At 33.3% G+C, this 20,749-nt stretch overlaps 1 protein-coding gene across 1 annotated transcript in view; it reads right to left on the minus strand.

Moving 5' to 3' along the window:
* LOC105151155 (uncharacterized) overlaps positions 1-20,749 on the minus strand; it is a 66,319-nt gene that overhangs the window by 43,342 nt on the left and 2,228 nt on the right. The window contains exons 2-3 of the mRNA XM_011064704.2: positions 20,531-20,649; positions 20,273-20,311 (exon numbers count right to left, since the gene is read on the minus strand). The gene's annotated coding sequence lies outside the window, so the exon portion shown is untranslated. The remainder of the gene's footprint in view (positions 1-20,272; positions 20,312-20,530; positions 20,650-20,749) is intronic.

Raw genomic sequence — 20,749 nt, forward strand, 5'->3', positions numbered from 1 at the left:
ATTAATATATATTAAAAGCAGTAAAATTTTGAATTAATAAAAAAATCAACAAAACTTTATTCGGCGTTAAAACGCAGCCAGCAAAAGTTGCACTTCCTGATATGCATATATAGAATTCGTTTCAACCGATTAAAAGTTCTCATTTTGTTATTCGACCATTGGATGATCATGCAGGTTTCGAGAACGGCTGAAACCGATTCCCGAGATTCTCGCGAGTAGGGTGCAACGGACGCGTAATAAATTCCAGGTTTACCTATTCTGCTTGCGACAGGAATTATTCGGCGAGCTCGTAGGTATACGATCGATTAAACCAGGAGAGATGAAATACGGGGGACGCACCAATTCGTTGTGCCGGTTCAGTAGTTCTACGGTAATCTACGATTATCTCTCAATCCTCTCCTGATTGTTTCAACGGACCTTCTCCGTTCCGGCTTTACGCTTCGCCCGTTATGATTATACGATCAATTCAATCTTATAAGTTAAACGTGATATTTACTATGTATAACATTCTATTTATGTTTATTGCAATGAAAGAATAAAAAAATAATTTATATTGAATAAAAGAAGAATCTAAACGATTTATCTTCAAATAACTAGTCAATAAATTAGATGATTGCTATCTAGAGTTATGCTATCTCTACTAAAAACAAAAATTTACTAAATTTCAATAAATATTTCTTTGAATAATCCTAGCGAAATATTTACTAAATATAAATATTTATTAAATACAAAAATTATTAATTTGATTTAACTATCATTTTTTTTTCATTTTATCTAAATATTTATTTACCGTAAGTAAAAATTATTTATTAAAATTTAATGAATTTCTTCTCAATGTAATAAAAATAATTACTCTAATTAAATAGAATTATTCAATAAAATCTTGTATCATGCTCCTATTTAAAAAAAATATATATCGAATTATCTTTTTCCTTTCGCGCAGTTGCATCATTCCTTAAACGGCCAGATACAACACGGAAGATGATGAAATGGGCCGAGCAAGTAGTTCGCACTCTAATTTAACGCAGCATGCTTGAACTCGCTAGCAACTCGCGGGAAAAGCCGCATCGCGTTTTACCGAGCCCACGTATGCTACATCGCGCTCGAGGGAGCACTTCAACGGAGAGAAAACGTGGAAAGGGCCGACGGAGGAAGTTACGCTCCGCTGCTTAGTCTTAAAAACTTCGTTCAGCTTCCTCCCCCCTATCTTTCTCTCCCCCCCCCCTCTCTCTCGTCGGTATCATCAACATGCTATCTTACAAGCATTTCAACAAGCGGCGAAATGACTGCGGAGTGGCCAACTTAAGTCGAGTCCTTCTCTCGAATGTCCCTGACGGCGGCGGGACGAGTAGTTAATTAACACCTCCGCTCCCTTCGGTGGCAGCCGCAGCAGACTGCCGGCGTTTTCCTCTCCTGGAGTGTACTGCCAGCCCTTCCCACTCTCTCGGAAAAGCTTCCTCCTTCCGGGGAAAAGCTCTACTCGACTCCTTCTCCACTCCCTTCGTCTATGCGCCCTTTTCTGGCAGCACTTATCGAGTCTCTCTTCCCTCAGCGGTATTTTCTTCGTCGCCTTCGCAAGATCGGTTGGTAATTAAGATGCTTCCACAGAGTAGAAAAAGTCACCGGCAAGCACGAGACAGGATCTCATGTATTTTTAATTTAGGTAGTGCCGTCTTCTCGCACCGCTGTTCATGGCATAAAAACTAAGTAAGAGACCTCTTATATCGCAGACAGATGACTCAGTACGAGAACGTACTCTCTGTTAATTTGACTTTTACGTGTATTCGGTGCCCTTACAATTCCCCGCATTTATATAATTTCTTATAATTTTACGACTTATTCGATAATAGATCTCTTCTTCTTAAATATACTTAAAGGATAATCTATTTTTTATGTAGAAATGGCTTAATTAAATGATTTCTATTACCGAAATATTTGCTTCGATATTATTCTTTCCAAGATAAAAACGAAATTAATGCAAATGCCGCGTCCTTAAAAATGCTAATGTAACCGCCAGCCAGGGGCAAGAACTTACGCTTCTACATGTAATATCGAGAAATAATCCGACGAAGCCAGATCCCTTCGTGGCGAATTTTAGACGTTCATGGCATAAATATTTCCAAGAGTATCCGTGCGCGGTTGGGCACAAACAGACGTGACAAGAACGGTAATATTCGACGCCATGGCGTTGCCGCAGCTCGTTATCCGTGCGATGTTAATGGTTTTATAATATCGAGACGCCAGAGGCGCACCAATGGCGAAGACCGGCATCGGATGTATTTAGCAAGAGACGGCGCAAAATCGCAAGAAGAGATCGGTAAGCTGCTAGAAGGGGATGGACGGGGGACACGGACTGTTCCTTTAATCCGGTAGCGACGCTAGACATCGTGGCGCTGAATAGCTCCTCGCCGCTATATCCAAACCGGTTATCGGTTTTCGATCTGTGCGACGAAGCATGAGAAACGTTGAGTGATAATGCGGCGGCTAATATCGTAAACGATAATTTAACGGCGTTCCGCCTGACGCCGACGCGGTCGGACCGATTCTTTCAACGTTAAAACATGACGCAAAGTGCGTCGTTGATATTGGTTGGTGTTACATATTTTCACAAAAAAAAAGAAAAAAAATAGAAAAGTAGATTGAAACTATTCGAAAAAATAAAATTTTTATATGATGAGAATTAAGCACAAGCAAGAAAATACGTTTAACAATGTCTGTAATATATTTGGTAATAGGTATTGTCTTTTATGTCTTTACGATCTTACGGGCATTAATCTTCGATTAACTATTTTTTTCAATGAAAAAGAAATTTTATTTAACAAATAAGAGTTTAAAATCTATAACGGTCGAAGCTGGATCTTAGATGCTTAAATAATTTTCATGTGAATTTATTTAGTCATTTAAACTGCGCACCGAATTGATTTTTCTCGTAAACGCAATTAACCTACTATAATACTATCACAAATTAAATTGACACATTGAAAAAATAATCTTAAAGAAATATTTCTTTGAAATTAAATTTTTTTTTCAGTGCAAGCAATTTAATAATATAATTAAATATAATTAAATTTTATTTAATTGTATAGTATTAATTACTACTTTCATTTTATTAAATATTACTTAATTAAATAAAATGTGCACAAAAAATTCCTAATCAATGTCTACAATTTCTAAAAAAAATACATATATATGCAGATGAAATATAATGAGCAAATAGAAAAAGACGGATAATTCTCTAATTAAATATAGTAACGGATAATTCTTAATTCAATATAGTAACGATGTATATAACGATGCACATATTTTTCGTTTTTTTTATTTTCTAATATAACTTCATATCTCAGTTCCTTTGATGTATTCTCGATATTCCAATGCAATGGTACTTCTCTTAATCGCTGACGGACCTACAAAGCGTAAAGCCATTTATGCCAAATCGCTAATTGATGCAAACGGAAATCGTACGTAGGGTTTATATACACGAGTAACAAGCGACATCGCCATAAATAAACCATTGCGGTGCGCTTGCGCGTTATAATTATGTGTTAACTACTCGGTAAACAGCACTTCGTCCTAATGACGTCATATAGGTCCTGCTAACGACGGGACAGTAATATGCGCGTTGTGCACAATACCAAAACCAGAATGTTACAGATCACTTGCATTACCCTGTATCATGCTCAATCTAATCTTGGATTATCGTCCATAGTTCAAACTTAATTGCTTTCAAACAAGCGGATCGGATTTATAATTGATCGATATTTGTTGTATTACACAAGTATACATCATTTAATATTCTTCCTATTATTTTAAATTTTACATCTCTAACTGTCTAATGTTAAATAACAAATTTCAATCAATTTTCAATATAACAAAAAAATCATTAAACAAAGAATTTATTTTTAGAAAAAATCATTAAACAAAGAATTTATTTTATTTTTTTAAATATATTAATAATGTATACCGTTTATTACTTTTAATCAAACAATATGGTAAAACTTCAACTCATTAATAATTTAACTGAGACACCTGCGGTGATCACGTTATGAAAACGCATATTAAATGACTCGAATTAACTACTGAATGTAGAGACATTTAAATATACAACAACAAATATTAGTATTTATTGAATAAAAGTTTCACGTAAATAGCTTCACACTTTTTGTTATCTGCCATGACAACAGAATGTAAACTGCAAGTTTCAAGTTTGATGAATCAGTCGATCCATTAGTCAATCGCGTATTCGGAGTACTTTTAAATACAACGTTCCCTTCACTCTCAAAATTGACATATCTCGACGTAAAGAATTTTCGCGTGACGTGCTGCGAAATGCAATTTCCGCGTATACATGGCACGCCGATTTCCTACACTGCAACGCGCTTAAGTAATTACTACGCGCGCAACGTGCAACCCTCAAATCGGATTCGACGCAGCCGCTTTCGCGTCGCGTTTACGTCCCTTTGCAATCCTCTACCACCTTCATGTCTGCCTAACGAGGTACACAATGAGATTCTCTATTCAATCTTAAATAATAATTTTTTGGTCATCAAGGAAAGAACTTGCTCAAGATGTCGACAATTCCCAGATTGTCGATCGTAATCGCGGGTTAGTGGAATCGCGTCATTCTGCGGTAGTCAAGTATTTCACGTTTGCCCGATACAATCATCCTTCCACAGCCTATCCACTGTTACCCTGTATAGCAGGGCCGGCGCTAATTGATCAAATTACAGGGCCGTAAGCCGCCATCGAAATTGCAGGACTGACGGACGCCACGTTTTCGGACCGCTCTACCCCGAAAGGGGGCTGTCATGGGGGTGCCCCGTGATACTACGTGAATTTCAACCCTTGCCTCTCCGGATACCCTTCTAACCACCCTCGAACGACCCTTCGTCCATTGGCGGAAGGGGAAGGTTGGGGGGGAGGATAGAGAATCACTTCAAACCGATCGGGATGATGTTCCGCGAGGCTGCTCGACCGGTCAAGTGTTCATTGCCGGTTCATTCGTGCGAATTCCGCTTTTAATTAATGACTACCCAAACTCGATGATTGATCGACAGTATCGCTGATTGGCAGCGTTGCCGTGTCGATCAGAATTTATCTCCTATTCGATAGACAATCTTATTATTGAAGTCTTGAAACGTGTCTTATCATTTATTTTGTGAACGAAAAGAACGATTTTGTTGAAATATCGAAAAATATAGCTAGATATAGATCTGAAAATAATTTTGTTAGATCAAAAATTGATGTAAAACGTTTAAATATTGATGATAACATATGCAATAAAAAGTTTTAACATTTTAGCAATTAATTTGTAGAATGTTCTACAATCTATAATTATTTTGATGATGCCAACAAAATTATTTTCAGATTTGTATCTATCTAAACTTTTAGACACTTCAACAAAATTCCTTCCGAGTGAGATAAAAAAGTCCTTCTTCTAACTAATCCTTTAAAATTATGCACACAAGCAAAATTTCAATAGAACTGGATTAATAAATCGCTGTTGCAAAGTAACAGACAAATTATATTTCTCAATACACATTCAAAAACTCCACTTTCCAAATTGTGTACATTACAAGTACATATGTTTATTAATTGATGATATAAATATTCTTTCTGAATAATTACATATGCAATTACATATCTGCAATGTAACTAAATAAATTAAGAAACATAAATTTTTCCGTAAAAATATTTATAAAAGCCATCATTAATATTTGTTACTTATTTTTCGTGTAAAAAAGATGCGTTAACGCATCGTTCATAATAAAATTATTGTATTTAGATTAATTAATATTGTGCCATCATATTTAAAAAAAACAATAAATATAAATTAACAAGTTTAGAGCAAAATTCTAAAACCTCAAGATTCAACTTATCTGGTATTTTGCAGATGGTAAACAATTAGCTATATCAAAAGGTTTGACATGTCTCGGAGTACATTCGCTGCCGATCCTTCGGTTCGACAGACCACCGGTCAACAACGACCGAAATTTGTTGTAACAGTGACGAGGGTCGACGTAGTTAAATATGATCGACATGGAACGAGTGCCAACGCGCGTGCTTAGTTTGCTTTGTTTATGGTTGTTTTCAACCTGCCATGGCGAAGAGAGCGCGCAGGAGAAGCTTAAAGCGGATTATTATGCATGGATTGTGTAATACTCGAATGCAGATTTAATAAAATATGATTCAACACCAACGTCGGGCATTATTATTTTTATCTATCGCAATATAAAATTAACCTGAAAATGCACGAGAAATTTAATATGAGTTACATATAAAGCTTAGAATATATTTGCATACCATACACACACAGAATCACAAGCGCAAGTATTGGGTTTTGCAGCGTTTCATTTTGCGTAGTATAAAATAAATTTGTAAATAGAAGTAGAAAAACAGTCACATACAATTTTCTGTATGTTTTACAAAGCATTCAGATTTCAATAGAATTGAAGCTACAGTTCTCTCTAATATTATACTTTATAAATCACAAGTTTCAACTGCATATTTTTCAGAAGATTAATGTTCCATATACGCAAATATTTACAATACGGAAACAGAAATCGACTGCACTGAAAGAAAAGTATATCGTATTTGTGACTATAATTGCATGGTAAAATAATTAAGGTTAGGAGCATCATTTTTATAGTTATTATTGTTATAATGTTAACCTCATATAGTTCTATCAACCCGTATAAAAATTGTACTATAAATTGTGAGGAATTTCAAATATTAATATAGTAAAATATGAAAATATATCTGACAAATAAAATAACTATTTTTATGTGATAATTCTAATCGTAACTATAATGAATATAACCATTTTTTTCAACATTCGCTTTCTGTTTACATGTAGTAACAATATATAACTAAAACATATATTTTTAAAAAATGGAAAAGCAGTCATTTTCAAATAATGAGTATGTAATTATATTAATAGCATATTTGATTGTACTAACTACAAATTTAATTAATCAAATTTTTATTATATGTATTATAAAAATTAAAAAGAAAATAATTGTAAAAGTAATTATTAGCACTAAATGCTTGGCAATGCTATACACGAAAAAAAACAGATTTGATTGAATTTTAACTAAAATTGTGGTGGAAAATGAACGATCTAAAATTCTAGTTAAGTTTACTAGATTTTTAATAGATTTAAATCTATCAGAATTCTAAAATAATCAATTTCAAAATCTACCAGAATTCTAGTTAAAATAATCAATTTCCAATCTCTACCAGAATTCTGTTTGAAATAACCAGAACCTTCTATCAATCTAAATTTAACCAGAAATCTCTAAACTTAATTAAAATTCTGGATTGTTCATTTTCCACCACAATTCCAGTTAATTCAACCAAATATTTTTTTCCCAATAGTAGTAGCAATAGTATATTTGACCACAGTTACATAAATAATAATTTAACATTTTCCTTATAAAAAAAAACTACAGGAATAAGAATTATATCACAGTCAAACCCGGTCACACATGCTTAAAAATAAAACACGCAATACTCAGATCGCAGCGAGACGAAACACGCCCGCCACAGTCGAACGATCTCTCGAGACTGAGGACAATCGCTTTGTCATTACCATTTCCTAACTATGTTAATAAATACCAGCGTATTATTTCGTTTTCATGTAATCTCCTCAAATATTAATAATATTAAAGTGGCAGCAAAGGCATGAAATTAAGAATGAGTACAGTAGGAAGTATAAGTAACGTTGGCAACGTCTCTCTTTTTCGATCACAAGCTTGCGATTAATTCAGCGTAAATGTATTAGGCAACCGTTCTAGAGATCGTAGATTCAAATCTCAATTATTAAATAATTAAAGCATAATTAAAAGTATGTAGAATCATACATCTATTACTACCAAGATTTGAAAATTGGTAGCAAAGTTAGATGGTTATTACGAAATTATATAACAAATATAATCAAATTATTAATTGTTTTAAATGAAATAATTTGATAATTATGACCAAACAATTCCTTTTATGTAGTAAAAAAATGTATATGCATCGTCGGAAAGATGCGATGCGTCTTTTAATAATTAATTGTAGTTAATAAGATAAAATATTGATATAAAACACACACACAAGTATATAATAATAATGAATTGAAATGGAAAAAAAGTAATAACAAAAAAATTATTTTTTTCATTAAGATATAACTGTATACATTTTTTTATTACAAAAGAAATTGTTTGGTCACAATTATCAAATTGTTTCGTTTAAAACAATTAATAATTTGATTATATTTGTCATATAATTTCGTAATAACCATCTAACTTTGCTATCAATTTTCAAATCTTGGTAGTAATAGTTGTATGATTCTACATACTTTTAATTATGCTTGTTATTATAATATAATTTATTATACTATATGCAAATACGATTTATGTATAAGATAACCATGTAGTTGAATGAATACATATTGTGGTCGTTATGATCATAATGCAGTGTTCAGGTTACTATAATTCATATGGTTAAAACAATTATAAATTTATGATTGTCCCAAAAAATGACTGTAAATTATAATTAAATTATGGTTATTCCAACCTTTTTTTCTCAGTGTGCATTTTCAAACTAAACTAGAAATTTTATTTTATTTTAAAAGCTTATTATATTTCTCGTTCTTTGCTTTTTAATTTTTAATTTTTGCTTTTCCTCTCGCGTGTTTTCATTCTCTTATAGAAAATCGATCAAATATTCGCGCAAATCGATCTAGACCGTAAGGTGGTTGCAAATATTCGCGAGCGTTGGACGCTCGAAACATTGATTCGTACTACTCGAAACTTCACGAAACCGTGAGATATAACTTCCGCGGATGTTCGCTACACACGCTTAGACGGTCAATAACGCTGAAAACTGGTTGGAGGAACGAAGGGAACGAGGGGAAAATTGACGTAATGAAATATGATCGACGTAGAACGTGCGAGTGCCATCGCGATGAAGTTATCCAGCTTGGTTTTCACACAATGGATGACTTCGTTGAAATCCGTACACGCGCCATACTGGCATACGATGCGTATAACACGTCAAATGCGAAAATATTGATTCGGCCATTGTCAAACTTTTCGGCACGATATAGATTCGCGCGTAACGTGTGTTTGCGAGCTGGATTGTTACACCCGTATCAATGTAATCGATGATATCCAGATGACCCTCTCAAGTATAACAAGCCGGTGACAATTCCGAGGTCATCCGTGCAAATAGCTCGCTCAAAGCAACAGCATTTAATTTTTTTTTTAACAAAGCTTTGCTTTTGTAGTATTGTAAAATTGCATTCGAAACTAAAAAATTGTTTGGCCTATGGCGCATTGCATGCAATTGAATGTAACACCAGTGCGAATGTTATTGAACGACAAATAATTTTTGTATAAAATTTGACATAACAATATAAACGATCCTGTTAATTTTTTATACACTATAGTTATTAATTCTCTACTTAATTATAAGATTACTTTTTTTTAATAGTATACATTGATACTTACTTACAAAAAGAAAAAATAAAAAGCATATATTCCTGTATAAACATTAAAAAAAAAAATTGAACATTTAACGTAGGCATACAGTCAATATTTCCGGCTGCATCGAATCTCGTTAAACAATTTATATGGCCGAGGAATATACGAGTTTCATAACTCGATTCCTCGATTGCGATACAAACGAAATCATTCACTTTTCAAAATTTCCCAGGCCAATACAACCGGAAGATCCGCGCAATTCCGTGCCCGTTTATCTTCGCGAATGTACATAGAAAAACGCGGACGATTGAAGTCGAGGGGAAGAGCAAAGAGTAACAGGGCTCGTCAAGAACTAAATCGATTTACTTGTACGTAGAAGCCGCCGACGCATCCATCCTCTTACCATCGTGCTACCGACTTTTATTTGCCGATTTAAGTCAGTCGTCCTGTGCACATTCGTCGTCGTCGTCGTCGTCGTCGTCTTGATTTTCGTCTTCGCCGTCATCGTCGTATGTACGCAAGTTTCTAAATTCAATGCACTGCACGCAGAGCGCAATGCGAAAAGGGCCACGCAAGAAAGGACGGCTGTGCGCGAAAAACGGTGAGCGAAGGGAAAACCGTAGACGCACAGGAACTGTGAGGCAAAAGAAATCAAAAGGGGAAAGGAAAAGGTTGCGGGGAAAAGAAGGGGCTGACTGAAGGTAGAATCTTGGATAGAAATCGAAATTGCAGGTTTTCGTCGAAACGCTGGACTGGTCAGACGTGACCAAAGTGCCGAAATAAGGGACACAGGCCGTGTCCCTCCGCACCCAGATAAATAGGATATTTTGAGATAAATGCTTACCTACGTGCTTTCAAATGGTATCGAGTGCTAACCTGAAGTTGCCCGAAGTACTCTCGATCATCCCCCTTCCTTTTTCCCTATACGGCAGAAATTTACTTACAGGAGAATCTGAAGACGCGCGCGCGCACACATACACACACGCATACATACATACATATATATATATATATATATATATATATATATATATATACATCGTCACTTTACATCGTCACCGTCGTTCTCGCTGCAACGCGAACATTACTCAGTCGGCGTTCCTAGAATTAAATGAACCGAATAATTGCATAGAGCACCTCGACGCTCATGGTGCCCCGAATCTCCTTTGCCTCCCTTCCGCGCCTTTTCACCCTTTCATAGTTACTAAAGTAACCATTTTATCTCGCACGACCGACTTGCTCCGAATATCGATTCTAGAGGACGCGAACGTTTTCTTGAATAGAAGACTTTATTAATCTCTCTTGAAGTCTTGTAGATGTGTTTAATCAATTAACACTTCATTCTCGAAATTCAAGAATAAAATTACTTAGTTATTAAATGCAAGAATAATGTTATGTAGTAAATGCTAAATTACGCGAATCTTTGATTATTCACTGTGAGAAAAGAACTTCAATAATAATTAATCAATGCAATAGCACATTGTGTGGCAGCAGAATCGATTATAAAATCTCTTATTAATTAGTAAATATCTGCGTTATTAAACGTAGAGATCTATGATAAACATTTTCCCAAATAATTTCAAATATTTTCTATTATAAATATCGAACGTAAACTTGTCGAAACGGCGGAACGCGCGTTGTTAAAGCTTACTCAAACATGAAGTATTGTATCTCCGCTATTGAATAAAATTTCAATACTGCAAAGCGGTAGAATTTTTTGTTGACCCGGCGAGCGGAATTGCTCCAAAGTTGACACCTACATACACCAAGTCAATTCCCATCATCCTATCACTTAGTCCAAAAATAATCAACGAGCTTGTTAAGTAAAGCTTATATCGTCTTTCATTTCAACTAATATGATTACGCGTTGTCATCTTTTAATAAGAATTATTAAAACATAAGAATTATTAAAAACTCGCGAAGATTCTGGTATCTCTGATAAAATAATTCCTAATAAAGTAGTTTAGGGGAACGTAAAACACGTCAAACAAGAAATTTCGTGAATGCATTGTATGAAAAAATAATAGAATATTAATCTGATAAATGTTTAAAAATATTCATAATCAATTTCTGAACGTAGCGAACAAAGCTCAAATTTCTCTGCAGACTTGACGTAAAGATCAGATATTAATCATCAATTGAGAGTATAACGATCATATTGAATATCCGATAAAAAGTAAAACTTCTCTCGTTTATCATTTGACAATTACGCGTGAAGTTGACAGAAAATTCTCAGAGAATGTTCTAAAGCAATTAGTACTTGACAAAAAATTGAATAAAACTTGATAAAATCATGGAATTCTTAATACTATATATTACAATATTTCCAAACAAAATTGCATTATTCTTTTCTCGAAATCTTTTGATTGCCGTTGTCTTGTCATTTTTTTGCCAAGCAAAGGAGAGTACGATTTTTTTCGCGACCCTTCGTGAAGAATTGTTTCATTTTGAATTTTTTTTATGTATTTTTTTCGTAGAGACCGAATACTATCATAATGACGCTATACTCAAAAAATTAATACACTGCATGAGAGAGATATAGTTAGTTGCATGAGTGAAATAAAGTTAATAAAATCTTAATTCACATCATCATAAAATCATTATCGTTATATATACTTCAATCGTATAGTCAAAATGCATATATTAAGTTATAGAATAACATTAACTACATTATAAGTAATTACTTCAGGATTGTATGTAATTGGAAAAAAAATACATAAAAGTTATGGAATATTTTAAATTCTCTCTCTGTTCCAATTTTATATAATAAAGCACATTGAGTATATATATGTATATATAGGTGTGCATGCACGTAACAATTTTCTATGTAAGAGCGCTGAATATCTATATTACTTGCACATCCTATTGACGAGAATTACGATCTATTCGAAATGAGTTTGTAGAAGGGGTACGAGAGGAGGAAGGCTAATTGCTTGATCGACAGCGACGTAGTTCGGACCGGAGGAGGAAAATTTCTCCCTCGATCCTTCAACGTCGTCGTCAACGTCACGTCAACAACATTCCATTACGAGGCTTGCGACGGCGACAATGTTGGTGTTCCCCTCGATCGATCTTCTTCCTAAAACGGTGCACTTTTAGTGTCGCGCCGAGCTGACGGGTAAATATGGATACCGCCAAAAATTCGAGCGAAGTGCTCGAACGTAAGACACGACGGACACATGACACAATCGAATGATCCGCGAACTTTTTACGGTCTTCAGTGGCAATTCAAACGAAGAAAAGTCCATCTCGCGATCATTACGAACTATCATCGTACTTTACGCGCGTAACAGAACACTTTCCTTAGCGAAGCATCTGTAAACGCGACGTGCAGGCAGCTTGGAGAGGAATAAAAGTCGTACAAACATTGAAAACTCCAAAGAGCATTTTCGGCGAATAGGTACTAGTATGTGCGGGTAGGAATTCTCGAGTATGATCGTGTTGCAATTTACGTTCGAGAGCGTGAGAAATCGCAAAATCATATAACTACATTTGAAATCGGTGCGAAAATCAATATTTACGCGAATAACTTTTGCAATAGACGGACCTTAAATTTTACAGCTGCATCAATGCGAAATGACATATCATGCCGATTCTTTCGTGATATATTTGAGACCTGATGTAGTCCAATAAAATTTTGAATAAATGTATGCGATAAATGTATGACCGTTTTATTTTTTTCTTCGAATATAATTATGTTATTACTGTTTATATTTATTATAAATATTTTAATCTTCTCAGTATGTATAAATACAAATATATAATATTCTACACTTTTATAATAATTCGACAAATAACTTGTATCTGACATCTGGTATGTTAATTACATTAAAAATATATATGCTCTATACATTATAACTTTGTTTTATAAAAAAACCCACGTAATAAAATAATTTTACATACATCTTACAAATATATTAATTCATATACATAATATCATTTCCATAATGTTAAATCATTAACGAGAGGTCTGTCTTTTAGAATTTCTGAAAACTTTTTGTGATCAGTAAGATTTTTGTAGAAAAAATATTAAGATCCTTGAATATCTAATAGCACTTGTAACATATGGAGAATGTAGGTTAAATATGCTGCTGAAGTGAAAAGTTAAAATTTGAATATGATTGCCTGAAAAAGACCACGAGCTTTTATATGACAAAATATATATTTAATATATATGCATATGTATTTTATTTAATAATTAAAATAAAATGATATTTGTTGTGTCACTTATTCAAAGAAAATTAAATATGAATAGAGAAAATTTTAAATTAAAACTAAATATAAATAGAGATGTATGTAAAATTTAACAACTTTGATTTCATGATGTTTAACAATTTTTATTCCATGATATTTTTATAGCTGCAGTAATTGTATTAAAAATTAAGTTTTAAACCAAAAAACAATAAAAAATTTATAATAATTTAGATAAAAATAGTATGTAAAAAGAAAACTTTAATAATTGTTGTAAATAGTAACATTAATAAAAATATTTTTTCATCGAGAATAAATCATTGTAATTATATTCTCCATTAATTTATGGGCAATATTGATTTAAATCAAAGCGCAAATTGATTACGCGACGTCATTCAAAAATCAAATTCATGCATACTATGATCTTTACTATAATCTATGTCAATTTTACCGTTTATTTAAAGCACGTTCGCATTATCTATCGCATTGTCGGTTCTATAGTTCCTTTATTTTTCATTATTATTATCATCTCGTTGTTCTTTCGATACATAGCGAGCAATTTCACCGAACGATTTAACGATACCTTAATTTGGTATTCATTCAAGCGCGCTCCATCAAACTTCACATCTTCCCAGAGCGAAACACTTTACGCCATCGTGGCCACGTCTTTGCTCGTCTTCGCTCTCGATCGTGATTTCGCGGGGGAATATTTGCAATTTAGATAGGGCCGCGTATATAGCAACGAGGACGACGCGGCATCCGGTGCATCCTCTGGTGTTCCGGGTGTGGACGAGGCGCGAAGGGGCACCAGGAGACAAATGTTTCGAGGGGAGAGGGTGGCCGGTCGTCGCTTGCTTGCTAGCATCGCGATGTTAAATAATCGCGTCGCCGGCACGTTTTCGCGTAACGAGGACGTTTATCAGGATCCAGCAACCGGGAACTGATTTACAAATAGGCCCCGAGAGAGGCAGCTCCTCCATCCTCCCCTTCGTTCCCTTTCTCCTCATCTACCGACACCTTCTCCGTTCGCTCACCCGCGCTTACTCTACAAACTTCTCCACATCCCTATCCTCAGTCTCCGTCTCCCTCACGCCATTTTCTACTCTACCTTCCTCTGATGGCAGAGACGAATCAACCTGAATTTTCGATGCATCGTCTCTCGAAGAATGTTTCCTATCTCAAACTTACAATTAGCCACGAGGAAATAAAAACAAAAAAAATTTTCACTAATATTAATTTATGTATGATTCCATTGTCAAATGATGGAATACTTTAAAAATATTGCATATTGTAAAAATATTATTTCAAAATCTAATTATTTTATAGCACCAACTTCTATTATTAACATTTATTTAGATTTCAACATAAATGTACAGGAAAAAACTTTTAAAATTAATTTCATTTAGGTAATAATAAAAGGAAGAAACTGTGCGTCTTAGAACATAATTAATATTTGATCTGAAGTATCGTAAATATAAATATTATACATTTAAACGCTATTTTATTGTATAGTGATAAGTAATATGACCTATGCTGCTCATACTATTCCAAAATATCTCGTAAATTAATTCATGAAGAAGATACAAAAGTAATTTCTTCGAAATGAGACTTGAAGCGAAGGTCCATCAGACTCTTCCATCAAGAAATGAAATGGTATGAGTTCGTTTCACGGATAACCGCAAGTAGAATAGCATTAATTCGTAAGAGTTTATATTCCTCTCGTATTTTCGAAGAGAGATGAACGATAAAGTGGATGCGGTTCTTTCGGGACCTAGGGGTTAACCTAAGACGTTCTCCCTTCCCTAGCCTGTCCCTTCGTCACGCGGCCCTTCCCAGCTTTTTCTCTCCAGGGAAATCATTTTCATTTAAGATCGTACACTACGACACCATCCACAACCAACCGCCACAGACGAGCTCTCTCGCTCTCGCTTGGAATAAATTATTTGCCGCGCTCGTCCTTAGAAGTGCGAACACTTTCTTCCCTCCACGGTACATTTTATAAAGAATACTCGCGCCGCAATAAAAATAAGCGTCGAAGCTGTCTAGTCAAACATGAATCGCTTTCAACATCGTCGAATGTTGCAGTTGTTCAATATTCGCATTCAATGGAACGTCAAACAAAAGTCTCTTCTCCTTTCATAAATAAATTATTACATATTCCCTTTCAAATGATAGTAATCGCAACTAAAATTTATGCGCTCGTTTAGACGTAAACGACACATCAAGCAAATGTATTTCAATTATATTCTGAGACATCAAATAACAATAGTAAGAGTTAAATAAAAGTGTAAATAAAAATTATTAAACTTGTTTAATCTCAGAAGCAAACAGCTTACACGCGATATGCATTGCGATATGCAGAATCCTCTCTGTCTATTGTGATCAGAGTACATCACAAAAAATTTAACGGTGTTCTCGTGAGCGAAAATTCAGTTTGACACAATCGGACGGCGCAACGTTTCGTTTTAACGAAGTCATGTTGCATAGAATGAAGCGAAGTGGTGTGGTTTTGTATGAAGGATCAAAAAATACACCTGTCATGGTGTGAAATCGGAAAAAAATCGGCACGATGATCCGAAACAACAGAAAACAGTAAGCCTGCGTGACTGAATGCCACAGATTGCCAACAAATCCCTGCAAAACTGTGTCATGTAAAACTTTTGCAGTTTCGTCATTGTCCACGAAATATACGATGTACAAAGACGCATTGATGCGTCACGATATGTAACTATTTGGACAAAACTGCATTTAAACTGCACTAAATAAGCTTCCTGCAATAGTCTGTAAATAAAGAAACTTCAACGAAGCTTTTCAAATCAATCTTTTAAATATCACATCGAAATAATGAAAATAAATAAGTTAGTAAAAATAAATTAATTTTATCTACGTTGCATTATAAGAAAATCAATTAAATTTTAAAAATAATATAACTATATATATATATATATATATATATATATATACACATAATAAAAATATGGTTTTACTGAATCTAAAAATTAGGTACAGATCTGAAAATAATCATGTTGGGCCAAATAATTATGTAGAACAAAGCATGATAACAAAATTACAACAAATTTTGTCATTTAACAAATAACTTAAGTGTCCAATATAATTATTTTCAAATCTGTATCTAAATTTTTAAATGGTTCAGCAAACTATTCCTATATTTCTTTCTGTGATAATATATCTAATTATTATTAAATGTCAAATTGTGTAAATGTCTATGACTCACTTCTAAAATATTTTTCATACAAATAATTTAAAAATTTCATGTATATATTTTCATTATGTTGAATTTTCTTACATATAAGTCTTCATTGAAAGTTTCTTTATTTTTATGTGTACCAGTAAGCAACTTAGTTTTATTATATTATTTCTATTATATTATATCACGTTTTTTCTTCTTGAGAGAATTCAACAGTCTTTTTCGCTCTTTGAAGATAAAGCAGGATAGGCAACATAACTATCGAAACGATCAATATTCCCGAATAATAATTCGCTTGTCCCCAAAGATTCAACGGTTTCCCGACATACAGTTCCGACAAATCGGTGCGGTTGAGCCTCCGGGAGTACTGGGACGACCATAAAGCTCCTTGCCACGGGGTGAATCGAAGCGCGGCGTCCGCGATGTAAATCTATGCATAGCTTTTGTTCCCCCATCTACACGCGTTGCCCCGTTCGCAAAAGTTTTCTTATTGCTGTATCCGAATATACCAAAGGTGTATAACGAAAGAGATAGCATGCCTTATCGTTTTGCTTTTCACTTCCGTATAATTTGGGAATCATTCAATTTAGATAAGATAGAGTTCTCGAAAAAAAGTAAAGTTGTCATTCAAATAGACAACTCTGATTTAATTTCTATTAATTTTTGTATATTCTTCAAGATTCGGATACAATTTTCCATAATTTTATTTTAACGAGTGAAATATTTTATAATGTTGCTAATTATTTAAATATTTAAAGTTTGTATTTCGTCCACTTCATCAATTATTACTACTATATGAATTAACAGTAAACAAATTCAGTATAATAATATTCATATTTTGCATGAATGTATATATAGTTACCCTTTTTCATCTATAATTTCGATATTGTTATAATATTTAATATAATATATCAAACATAAGTTTTTACTTACTAATAAATACAAACTCGTAATTTATAAATACATATTTAATTTATAAATACGTTATACTCTATTTAAGATTTTTTTATTAAGTTTATTATATAGACCAATCAGTAAATCTATTTACAAAATGTGATGTATGGAAAAGTAAAATTGGGATTTTATAAATTTATAAATATAAACGGATAGAATAACTCGATAGAAACCTATTGATCATGCATACGAACTATGAACGCAACTTTTCTCTCAATACGATAAAATAACATATCATAGCGCTTTTTTGAAGCGTGAACGAATTACCGGTTAAATCATCGAGCGCTTTCCAATTGCCACGCTGACTGCAGTCTGACCGCCGTTTAGTGGACGTAGAGCGGGAACATTTAACGCGTAAAAATACGCTTCACTTTTGACATCATAATGAGATTGAGCGTCATTACAAGCGCATAAACACGTTCGACGCTCAAAAGGATAAAACGCGGCTTAATTATATGCAATTAAACCCGGATGGCACCAATAGATAACAGAGTCCCAATGAAAACGATTTAACGTACCCGCTAATGGATTAAAGTCCAATTTTCTTCTGGTACAAACGACCTAACAATTACTGACGAGAGTCATCATCGACAAATACATTGACGATACAACCATCATCATTGAAAAATAAATGGGAAAGGCTTTAAAGCCATTAATATCACAAAGAAATAATTGGGATTATTTTGCGCATTCACACGTAATAATTAATAAAAAGCTAATAATCTGATAAAAACGCAATGTAACAAATTATAATTGCATGATGCTCTCTGTAATATTGATAATACATTTTGTCATCATTATCAGAAAATATAATAATATATTTCTACAAATTGATGAAAAGTAAAATATTATCTCTTAATATTTTTGTATATTATCTCTTAATATCTATATGGAATGCGAAATAAATAAATGTCTCTCAGGAGATCGTTCTGAATATCCAATACAATTATAAAATATTTCATTGCGCGGAACTTCTTTTACAAGACTCTTTTGCAATGATCTTGTAAAAGCTTCAACCGATATTTGAAATTACGTGTGCAGTTCCTGAAGACTCAACTGAAGAAACACCGAGGCGGAGTCGTTAAACTTATCGTCGCCGTTAATGAGTAGGGACTTGTAAAGAGACAGCCAACAGCATTTATCTCTCGTCGCGGGTCTTTGTGACGCGGACTGCAATCAACGGTGTAAAGGAGTTCGGTCTACAAACCCCTTACACGACTAACTTCGTTGCATCGAGACTTTCCTCCTTTATCTCCCACGCGCAAGAAATCCCGAAAGACATTCGGCATTCCGCGCTTAAGAAACTTACGTCTTCTTCTATACAGGCCACGTATTCTCTTTTGTTCTTTCATGCATTTCGTTCATTGCTTCAGTCACGTCACGTCTTTAATCATCGAGCGTGTACCGGGCAGCCGAGGAGAACAAACTTTAGTTCTTCGGCTAAAACCTTCGAAGGACGGTGTGGAATTGTCTAAAAGACGATTATTGTACAATTGTGCTTTTGATTGACAAAGTTGATATTGGAGGGAGAGAGAGAGAGAGAGAGACAGAGAGAGAGAGAGAGAAAGGCTTCAGTTCACATATAATTAAACGAATAAACAAAAACAAGATTTAATCCTTTACGCACGGGACATCTTTAATCGTATATTTTATAACTTATTATAGAGATTAATTATAAAATCGAAAATTCTAATGCGAAAGTGTCTAGAGTGCAGTTTTCTAGTTATAAATGATCAAAGTTATTGAATAGTATCAAAAGTTTGCAAGCTCATAAATTTAATGGAAATGTAATTATTTTTAATATCTTATAAAATTCTTAGATTTTAACAAATTGAATAATGATTGAATTTAGTATCAAAATTCAAGAATTTATACGATAAAGATAATCGAAGATACCAAATACTGTTTATATTGTCTCTCGCACAAAATATAGAAAATTTAAGTTCAAATCCTGACGTAATGTTTTCCGCAATAAATTTTTTATAGGTTTTGAATTAATAATCAACGATCTAATTTAATTTAGATAATTAGAAATTTAGGTAATTAGAAATATTAAATATTTTTAATTGATTAGGTCAAGAATCCGAAATCAGCGTGGTCATTTTTTTGAGATAAATTTAATCAAAAAACATATCTATATATTAATCTAACATATAACTTTCACCATAATTAGCTCTTCTCGTATTTAGTTTATGTATTCATTTAAACGGTCTTGTTTCTATTATTTCTAATCTTAATATCATTTATATTTAATATTTAATAATTTCTTCTTTAATATTTTTTTCTTTAAGTGACATATTGAGTCATAAATCTATGATGAATTATGTTTATCCGTAATAATTTTATACTCTAAATCTGATTTTTTAATTACATACATATTGTTCATATTTATGACATTATTTTCTTTCATAAATTTTATTATAAAAAAATAAAATCAAATGAATTTAACACTCACCGATACGATGCGCAGCAGCGGAGTTTTAACTATATTAATCTGTAAAATACAAATATATCCAGATTATTTCAAATCGGCCCTAAAATAATTAATATTTCAATATATAGCGTTGCAAATATTGAATTTTTATTTATTTTTCTTTTAAATAAAATTATTTAATAAAATATCATTTTAGAAGAATTAATTCCATATATTTACAAATAACAAATAATTAATCGAGTTAATAAAATAAATTATTTAAATAAATAATAAACTCACCCATGGGTTGCTCCGCCGACACCCGATGCCTCCCCAGCCTCCTCCTCCTCTCAGTTTCTTCGTCTTGCACAATCACTCACAAAAACACTAAATCACGACACTTCTGAACACTGACACTTCTGAAATAAATCATAAAGTCTATATCATTATATTGCCATAGGTGAAAATTATATAAGACTATTAATTGTCCACAATGCGATGTTTCATAAATTAATATAA

Source organism: Acromyrmex echinatior, chromosome 15 (assembly GCF_024713525.1).
Source record: "Acromyrmex echinatior isolate Ae372 chromosome 15, ASM2471352v2, whole genome shotgun sequence".
In the NCBI taxonomy this organism is placed as follows: domain Eukaryota; kingdom Metazoa; phylum Arthropoda; class Insecta; order Hymenoptera; family Formicidae; genus Acromyrmex; species Acromyrmex echinatior.